We start from the raw sequence: 10,877 nt of genomic DNA on the forward strand, positions 1-10,877 counted from the left end.
GTCTCTCCATCACCCCAGAACTAAAACAATTTCCAAGGCCAACTCTTCAGACAGGGATTGGACTGGACTGTGGGACATATAAGTGATACTTGTGAAGAATGTGCCTCTTAGACAAGTAGATACAAGAGACCAAAGGGGTGGCTTCTGTCCAGAGGTGAGATGGGAAGGCAGAGAGAGTTAGGAGCTAGTTGAATGTTCATGGGGAATCAGGGGTGGAGGGGAGGAGTGTGCTGTCACAGAATGGGGTGAGCAATTGGGGTCTCATAACAATGTATGTAAAAAAAAAAATTCTGTATGGGAGACTAACTTGAAATGTAAACTTCATTTAATTACAACAATAAAAAAAATTATACTAAACTCAAAAAAAAAAAAAAGAGATTGACTCAAGATACAACATAATCTTGTAGATTGAGTCCTGCCTCATTAACACAACTGCCTCTAATCCTGCCTCATTAACATCATAGAGGTAGGATATGCAACACATAGGAAAATCACATCAGATGACAAAATGGTAGACAATGACATAATACTGGGAATCATGGCCTAACCAAGTTCACATACATTTTGGGGGGACACAATTCAATCCATAATAGGGGGCAAAAGAGGGGAGAGACTTGTGATGTACAGGTAGTCCCCAACTTACAACGTATTCGAGTTATGACAAACCATACTTATGATTGTTCTTATCATTAGTAATACGTACTATATTAGTAATATGTTCTCATTATCAGGTGTTCACTCACAGATGTTTAATTTTATGATTTACTGTTCAAAACACTGACATATTTATAAAGATACTGATAATAAAAGGCAATAATAATGAAAACCGAAAAAAAATGAAGTATTCGACTCAACGTCAGAACCGACTTAAGACAGAGTCATTGGAATGGAACCCCATCATTTAAGTTGGGGACTACCTGTAGTAGATACAGCTAGAAAAATTCTAAGATGAGAATACTGAGGGAAGGGGACTGAGGAGGGATAAAACAGTCTCTCCAGGAGTCACTGGGTGGGTGCTCAGGATGAGCATGGGAGTAGATAGCCTTCCTGACTTAGGGGAAAACCTCGAACAGCTCCCTCTCCCAAAGCCTGAAACATTCACCATTTGATGTCCTTTATGTCTAACACATCATCTTCAACAGACTTCTGATTTAGAATGGGATCATTTATTGTGTAGTTGTTGCCATCGAGTTGATTCTGACTCATGGAGACCCCATGTATGCAGAATAGAACTGCTCCATAGGGTTTTCAAGGCTGTGACCTTTCAGAAGCTGATTGCTAGGTGTCATGGATTGAACTGTGTCCCCCAAAAAATGTATGTAGCAACTTGGCTAGGTCATGATTGCTAGTATTGTATGATTGTGTTATCTGATGTGATTTCCTTATCTGTTGTAAACTCTACCACTATGATGAGATTATATGTGATCTCCTCATGTGTCGTAAATTCTATCACTGTGATGAGGTTATACTGATGAGGTTGACAAGATCAGTGTCTTAATGCCATCTCTTTTGAGATATAAAAGAGAGAAGCGAGCAGAGACAGACACAGGGGAACCTCATACCACCAAGAAAGCAGTGCTGAGAGCAGAGCGCATCCTTTGGACCTGAGGTTCCTGCGCAGAGAAGCTCCCAGACCAAAGGAAGACTGATGACATGGACCTTCCTGCAGAGCCAACAGAAAAAGCATTCCCCTGGAGCTGACACCCTGAATTTGGACTTGTAGCCTACTGGACTGTGAAGAAATAAACTTCTCTTTGTTAAAGCCATCCACTTGTGGTATTCCTGTTAGAGCAGCACCAGACGACTGAGACACTAGGCTTATCTTCCGAGGCACCTCTGGATGGGTTCGAGCGACCAACCTTTTGGCTAGTAGTTGAGTGCTTAACCATTTGTACCACCCAGGGACTCCTGGGATCATTTATGTTGTTGTGTGCCGTCAGGTCGCTTCCGACTCATAGCGACCCTATAGGACAGAGTAGAACTGCTCTATGTGATTTCTTAGGCTGAAATCTTTACAGGAGCAGATCACCATGTCTTTTTTCCCTCGCAGGGCTGGTGGGTTCGAACCACCAGCCTTTTGGTTAGGAGCCAGGCACTTAACGATTGCACCACTGGGGCTCCTCGGAATCACTTACAAAACTCCTGTAATGTTCCATGCACTGTTCTAGGTACTGGGATGCCATATTAAGTAATTCAGTGCACCACAGTGAGAATCCTAACTCATATACCTGTAGATATAATCCTGTTTGGAAATAGGGTTTTCTTTATTACGTTAATTCGGTCATACCCGAGTAGAATGAGTCCTAAATCTAATCACTTCTGAGCTATAAAAAGAGTAGAATGGACACAGACACAGACACACAGACACACACACACAGACACACACAGACACACACACAGACACACAGACACACACAGATACACACAGACACACACACACACACACACACACACGGGAAAAAAGACACCACATGAGGTTACTACAAGCCAAGTAACTCCCAGGAACCAAGGAATGCCTGGGGCTACTGACAAGGAAGGAATTGACATGTTCGAAATCTTGATTTGGACTTTTAGCCTCTAGGACTATGAGAACACAAGCTTCTGTTCTTTAAAGCCACCCACTTGTGGAATTTCTGTTAAAGTAACGTTAGGAAACTAAGACACTGGTAGTGGTGGTGGGTGCCGTCAAGTCTAAGACACTACATTTTAATGAAAATTCACTTCTTACATCACTTTCTGGAGCAACAAATAATCCAGAGCAGAGCCCCTACAGGATGGGACACAAAACAGGTCAATTTTTTGTTTGTTTTGCTTTTTCAACTTATTTTTGCCTTTAGAACAGGTCAGTTTTGATCTGAGTTTGAAGTAGGAAATAACTGTAGTTCAGCTGAAAAGAAACAGCTTGGAAACCAGCAATCTTGGGATGAGGAACCTTGGACAAGTCACTTTCCCTCTCTGGGCCTAAGTTTCCTCACTGGCAACATGATGGAACTGGACTAGGAAGTATGTTCCGTATATTCGATGTCTAACATTCTCCAGGTCCATAAGGTACTTGACAACTTCTAGTATAACTCACTCTTCCCCACCCCTGCTCCAACCTGTCCAGGCCACTTGAATCTGTCTCCCAATTTCTATCCCCCTACCTGGAATCACACTGCAGGGGCCTCCAGGTTAGATGATCCCCTCCTCCCAGATGCCAAGCTCTCTTAACCCCTTCAAGAGGTGGGGCCACAGGATAGACTGTCCTGGGACACTTCCCCTCCAGAGAAAGCTCCTGGCCCTGAGCGATATCTCCTGGAAGAAGACAACTCCACCAGATCCTGCCAATAAAACCTTGAGGCTCAGATGCATAAAATCCCCTGGTGACCTGCCTCCAGACTCTGCTTTACTAAACAGATAGGTGGAATCTAGTCTCATCCTCTTGTCCACCCATTTCCCCATCTGCAAGTGCCCTTCTGGTACTTCTACCTTCAAAGTATGACTTGGTCATGTATCAAAGGATGCTGAAGATGGAAAGAATCGAAGCGGTGATCTTGTCCAAGTTCTTGTTTTGCAGTGAGTAGACCAGAACTCAGAGTGGTTGAGTAACCTGATGGAAGCCACACAGCCAATTGGCAGCAGGTCCATCTCCAAAGCTATAATATGGGCTTGGTCTTGAACACAGGTTTGGGAGGAGGGACCTCTCTGGTGTCTGGCAGAACACAAGATGTCCTCTTTAGCCCAGTCCCCAACATGCTGTCCCTTCTCAGAATGATGCCTGCTTAGTCCTGGGCCAGGCTAAGGGTCTTGGTGAGGTGACACTCCTCCCACCCCAGTCTCTCTGTCCCATAACCAATTCATTCAACCCTTCTTGGGCTGTTTTCAGATCCATTCCTTACCCTTTTCTGCTCTTCTCTATAACGGGGACTGACCCCTGGTGGCTGGGGGCCTGCTGTGTTTCGGGTGATGCTTGAGCAGAGGGTTCAGGGAGAGAGAACTGAATACAGGATGATGAGATAGAAGGAATTGGTTGGGACCAATCACAGAGGGCTCACACATGCCTTCTTGAGTCGTCTGGACTTTATAGCGTGGTTAAGATTTGGAGGGTGGATGAGAGGAGGACGAGATGAGAGGCAAAGAGTCCCTGTGAAGGGGCTGAGGCTCCATCTGGGAGGGTAGTCAATGAAGGTGGCGAGGGGTGGGGTTGGAAGGAAGAAACCCCCCCTGGCTCCATGTGGTTATGGTGGGGATGGGGTATGACTCCAGAGTTTCTGGACTGAGGGGCTGAAAAAGTGGTGGTGCTGGTTGAGGGCTTAGGGATTGCAGAAGGATAATCTAATTGCAGAGGAAGATGCTGACAAATCGATATAGACAAATTGAATTTGAGGTTTCAGCAGGAAAGCCTAGTTGGAAGTGCCCAGTACTCGAGGGGAACTGCCAGCCGGCACCCTTGGAGAAAGATCAGAACAAGGGACAGGGATTTATCTGAGAGTTGTCCGCTTGGTGGTAATAAAAGATTCAAAGGCAAAAAGATAGAAGAGATCACACAGGGTGGGAGGGGAGGGGGAAGGGTGGGGCGGCATATGGGGCCGGAAGTGAACTCTGCTGGAAGGATAGAGTCTTGGAGGGCTGCCTGCATGTAACGGAGGATACAGTGAGGAGCCAGTGGAGAGGTCTGAAGAAGAGCCACCATAGAGGTAGGAGGAGACGTGAACTAGTTCAGTGTCAGTGAAGCTGAGGGAGGGGCAGATTTCAAGAAGGAACGACGTGGATACAAAGTGCCAATGCTGTATAGAAAGAGTGGACAAGCCCAGCTTCCTGCCCACGGGTGAGCCCAGAAAGTGGGACCTACCCACTGAGTTGGGGAAGGGGTCAGTAGCCTCACTTTCAGAACTACAGACACCCCACCCCACCAAGCTTGTCCAAAAGTCTGCACTCTCTGCAAACTGGCTGATGGAAGCTGCCTCAGCAGGAACAAAACTTGATTCTTTTAAAATAAAGTCCATTTTTTAATTCTTTTGTGGAGTTTAAATTATTTTTTTAATGCAGCCAGTTGTATAATCTCACCTATTTGACAGAGAAATGTTTCTAAATTAACTTATTATTTCTCACCCTGACAAAAGCTTCTCTGTGACAGGTGTTCCTTGACAATATGCACACAGGACAGCTCATTTGCAAGTCAGGAGTGTGAGTCCACGCGTGCACACACACATGTGTACATGCACATGTGTGCATGTGGATGGGTGCATGCTCAGAGTCAGGGACCAGGGCCCCAGTAGGCCAGGCCTGGGAACCGATTTGGACAATCACGTATTACCACATGATATGCTTTCTTGTTATAGATCATTGCTAAACTCACTGTGTTCTGACCAGGTACGTTGTGGGCTCCCTGTGGTCAGGGGCAGCAGCTTCCATGACCTCTCTTTCCCATCTCCCTCATTACTCATTGCTGCAACTGGCAGCAAACCCAACAATGCAGTACTCCCAGGCACCCTAGGTCATAGAGGTACTCAAGGGACTGACATGCTGTGATGCCCCTTTCTGAGAGATTTAGAACTAGTCCCCTCGTGCCCCTGATTACCCTCTGCCCCTTATCCCTCAGCTGTTCAAGCCTCTAGAGGAGAGCTGGAGAGAAAGGTGAGCACTCTAATAAGCCCAAACAGAACACCCTGGGGGCCATCGCTCAGCTGAGAGGCTGCAGCATCCTCTGATATTCTCTTGGTCCCCAATCGCAGCTCCCTAGGTGACCCACACGCACAGGAAATGTTAATAATAGTCATGCCAGCTTCACCTGCTCTGCACCCCCAAGACCTGCCTGGACAGCCTGTGCACTAGCACCTGGAAACTCTCACACACCCCTGGCTCTGGATCCTACAGATTTAAACAAACTCTCCCCCAATTTATATAGCAATAATAACCAACATTTATGAAGTGCTTATGTGTCCTCAAACCTTTGCATGCAAGATCTCACTAAATCCTTACAACAACCCTTTGAGGAAGATACTCTTATTATCTGCATCTCATTTTACAGGTGAAATGATAATAATGTCTGGAACTGGTTTTAAAATGCTCGAACAACAAGAAGAATGGAGTGTGGAATAAATGAAACAAGATTAGAAAAATATTGGTCATTTATAGAAAGTGGGCGATGAGTACATGGAAGTTCATTATTACTATTCTGTCTTTGTGTATATTTGAAAACGCCCATAATAAAATTTTTTTAAAAAGAAAAACAAAGAAGCAGTATGGACACAGTAGGTGCTCCTTAAGTGTGCATTATATGAGGCATTGATGGTTCAGCGGTAGAATTATGGCCATCCACGCAGGAGACCAGGTTTCAATTCCCAACCAGTGCACCTCATGCGCAGCCACCAACCATCCCTGTGTGAAGGCTTGCGTGTTTCTGTGATGCTGAATAGGTTTCAGTGGGAGATTCCAGGTTAAGATGTACTAGTAATAAAGGCCTGGTGATCTACTTCCAATAATCAGCCAGTCAAAACCCTGTGGATCACAATGTTCCAATTCCCGTCAGATCCCCAACCGATCATGAGGATGGTGCAGGACTGGGCAGCGTTTAGTCTGTTGGGCATGGAGTCACCATGAGTCGGGGGCGACTCCAAGGCAGCTAACCACAACGATCTATCTAGTAAGAACTAAATGAGATACTGTATGTAAAGAACACAGCACAATTCCTCTATTCGATATAAGGTAAGAATGGTTGTTGTTTTGCTGCTACTATTATTATCTAAAGGAGCCCTGATGGCGAAAGGCTAAGCACTCAGCTGCTAACCAAAAGGTTGGCGGTTTGAACCCACCAGAGGAAGAAAGATCTGATGATGTGCTTCTATAAAGATTATAGCCTAGAAATCCATATGCAGCACTTCTACCCTGTCACATGAGGAGGCTATGAGTCAGGATCCACTCGATGGCACCCAACAACAACATTATTACCTACAGCAGGCTCCTCCTTTCTGCCTGTCTTAGTTATCTAGTGCTGCTATAACAAATACAAGTGGGCGGCTTTAACAAACAAATTTATTTTCTCACAGTTAGGAGGCTAAGTTCGAATTCAGGGTGCAGCTCTAGGGGAAGGCTTTCTCTATCTGTTGGCTCTAAGGGAAGGTCCTCGTCTCTTTTCAGCTTCTGTTCCTCAGTGGGGCATCAATCTTCCTGCATCTCTGCTTGCTTGATTCCTTGCTTAATCTGCTCTTATGTATCTCAAAAGAGATTGTTTTTAAGACACCCTACACCAATACTGCTTCATTAACATAACAAAGAAAATCCATTCCCAAGTGGAATTATAATCACAGGATTTACCACACATATTTTGGGGGGACACAATCCATAACACTGCCCCATAAGCCCGCCCTGTTGCCAACAGCCCACCCCTCCTGCCACAGGAAGCCGTCCTGTTTCACACACTAGCTTCCGGTCTTCCCTGGAAATGATCACGTGGCTGTAAACAGTGTTAAGTAACTGCACGTGCCCTGTCTCCTCAGACGCCTGGGAGCCTCGTGTAGTGGGCACACATTCGGCAGGACCAGAGTATCAATCCTCCATCCACTCAGCAAGCACTTACCGAGCCAGGTGCCGTGGGGATTGTGGCACCAGCTCAGGAGTCCGCAGTCTCCCGGGAGCGCACTGGGCCGATCGTGAGAGCCCCGAGGACCTTGACTGCTCAGGGTCCAGACCTGCGGGATCGCACGTCCGAGGGGGTGCCCACTCTCGGTTCCCCACCCGAGACCGCCAGAGGCTCCGGCACAGGGAATAGGGTGGAGATTCCCCTGCTGGCCCCTCCCACCACTCCCAGACGCCCACAGCAGAGGGCGGCCTCTCGGGCTCTAATTTTAACCCTGAGGAAGGTGCCAATCGTTCATTTTCAAAGCTGTTTCAAAGTGACTCTGATAAGCAAATTGCTGGCAGCCCTGGCGGGTGATTATTCCTGCATTAATCAGGGGGAAATTATACCAGTTACTGATTAACTAATTACAGCAATCAGATCGGCTGGGAGAACAGGGCAGGGGGAGGAGGCCAAGGTAAACACAACCTGGGAAAGGTGAAGGAGGCGATTTGGGGTGGGGCAGAGGGCAGAGAAGGAGGCCTCTTCCTATCTCCTTTTGTCCAAACCACCTCACCCCTGCTGAACAGCCCCTGAGGACCAGAGCTGGGTGCCCAGTCTGATGCGGGAGGCAGGGGCTTCCTCTTGGGAACTAACACCCGATGTGACAGGACAAGTTGTCTGCTCCCAGCCTTTGACAAGTCCCACAGCTGCAGGGGCCCTCAGTAGGACCATCTCTGGCAGAGGAGGCTGAGTTTTCTACACATAACCCCCCACCACCACCCCCACATCTAAGGGAGGAGACTGGAGGAACAGTCCAGTCGGAATTTGGCCATTAAGGCGCAGTCTCAGAAGCAGGGATACAAGTGCCAAAAAATGGTGAAGTGTGGCGGGTTGGTGTGGCGATGAAAATGATAATGCTTGTAGGGAGCACCTGGCACATTTATTGAACACCTATTCTGTAACACAGTTCTACTCTGAGATCTGAATCTACTCCACAGCAACTGTTTTTGTTTGTTTGTTTTTTATGCAACAGGTGCTAATATCACAGGCGGATTAGCCAACAGGCAAGGTAAGCACAGCATTTACCTCGCTTACCAGATCATCTGTAGTGAAAAATTTCACATTTTTTTTTACCACATCAAAGATTCTGCTTCCATGAATCTTCTATGGCTGCCATCTGTCTCTCTCCCAACCTCACAGCACCTTCCTACAGAATCAAAGCCTCTTTACAAATTTACATTCCCTGACAGAAACAGATTACCCAGGAAGCAAGGTAAACCCATGCTTACCTTGCTTACTGTGTAATCCGCCCCAGGTGCTATCACGAGTGCCAGAGGCTGTCAACACATGAGTGACAGTCCCTGCCCTTGAGGAGCACCTGCTCTAAGGAGGAAAGTGACTAAAGAAGAGACAAATCACCAGACAGCATGGTGCATGCTCTAATAGAGGGCTGAAGACAGCAGAGGCACAGGAAGAGGTGGTGACTATCCAAGGCAGAGGGAAGATTTCTCCTAGGAAATAACTTTTGGGTCTCATCTGTAAAGACAAAATAAGTGGGAAGGGCATTTTAGAAACAGGAATCAGAATATACAAAGTCACAGAGGTCAGAAGTTCAGGGGGAGGTTCAGTGTGGCTCCAGCAAGGGTGTAGGGAAGAAGGAGGAGGCTACGGAAACGGAGCCTTGAATGAGCCTTGAATGTCACGCTAAAAGATTAGAATTTATACTAGAATAACAAGAGCCATTAGAGAGATTTTTAAGAACTATGTTATTGGGTTTTTGTTTATTACAAAAATAATAAAAGTAAAAAAAAAAAAAAACAGTTGCTGTCAAGTCGATTCTGACTCATAGCTACCCTATAGGACAGAGTAGAACTGCCCCATAGGGTTTCCAAGGAACACCTGATGGATTCGAACTGCTGACCTTATGGTTAGCAGCTGTAGCTCTTAACCACTATGCCACCAGGGTTTCCAAAGGCAGCGTAGGAGGGCCCTTATTTAGATAATTTCACAGTCTAGGAAAAAGCCCTCTCTCTCTTTCTCCTCATCTCTTCCCTCTTCTCCCTTCTGCCCTCCCTCCCTCCCCCTCTTTCTCCTGCCACAGAGGGTTTTCTTTTGTCAGGATATGGGATGGTTAACATTGTGTGTCAACTTGGCTGTGCCATGATTCTCAGTGTTTATAGGTGATCACTCCCATGATTGAATATACTGTGAGTAGCCAATCAGTTGAAAGGGAGTTCCCTTGGGGGTGTGGCCTGCATCCAAATATAAGCAGATGTTCTGGCTTTTTGCTCGTTCTGGATCCTGTGGCTGCCTCCTGTTCGTCTGACCTCCAGTTCTTGGAACTTAAGCTATCAGCTTATCTGCTGATCCTGGGATTCATCTATCTTCACAGCCTGTGAGCAGAGCCCTGCTTTCTGACATGCCGATCTTGGGTTCTCCAGCCCCTGTGGCTACATGAATTGGGAGAAGCCTCTGTCCTAATCCACGGACTTGGGACGTTCCAGCCTCTGTAATCATGCGAGCTGTTTCTTTGAGATAAATCTCTCTCTATGTATATTAATACGCTTTACTGGTTTTGCTTCTCTAGAAAACCCAGCCTAAGACAGGATATAAGCATTTTCACCCCACAGATGGAAAGAAGGCTTTGGCCACCTCTGGGAGAAGAAGCCACTTAAGCTCACTCAGAGGCATAAGTCCTTAGAAGCAGATGACTTCCCCAAAGCAAATCCTAATAGAGAAAAGAAGGAGCCTGGTCCCTGAAGAGGGAGTGAGAGAGCCTTAAGGCATGGAAAAAAGGAGTTCAAAAAGATGCTGAGGGATCCAAAGACAAAACCTAATTAAATCCCAGAAGACCAAAACCTGAGATTTCCACCCCTACCGCCACCATAACTCACTGAGCAATCTGAGGCTAAATCTCCCCACTTCCCTTAGCCTCTCTGTCCTCAGCTGTAAAAGAGGCTAAAAGCCACCGTACATTTTGCTCAGGGTGGACCTGGCACAGGTCTTCCTAACCTAGGGCTCCCACACCACCGCCACCTTGTCTCCTACTGTCCCCTCTGCCGCATGTCCCAGAAAAGGGGAAGTGGTGCTCCCTGCCTCAGTTTCCCTCAAATTTGGGTTTGAGGCAGTTATCCTTGCCCCCTGGGCAGGTAGCAAGGGTACATCTATGGAAAGAAAGTTGTGAGTCTTGTGGAAGGAGCCCCTAGTAGAGCTCTGGTGTACTGTCAGGGGGCGATTTAGGGCGATTGCTTTCCACCAGGCGTATTGTTTCACTGCGGCAAATATTTCCTCAGCATTGCTACAAGATGTCCATTTGGCAAACCACAGTGGGCCTGCA

Source organism: Trichechus manatus, unplaced genomic scaffold (assembly GCF_000243295.1).
Source record: "Trichechus manatus latirostris isolate Lorelei unplaced genomic scaffold, TriManLat1.0 scaffold00065, whole genome shotgun sequence".
Taxonomy (NCBI): Eukaryota; Metazoa; Chordata; class Mammalia; order Sirenia; family Trichechidae; genus Trichechus; species Trichechus manatus.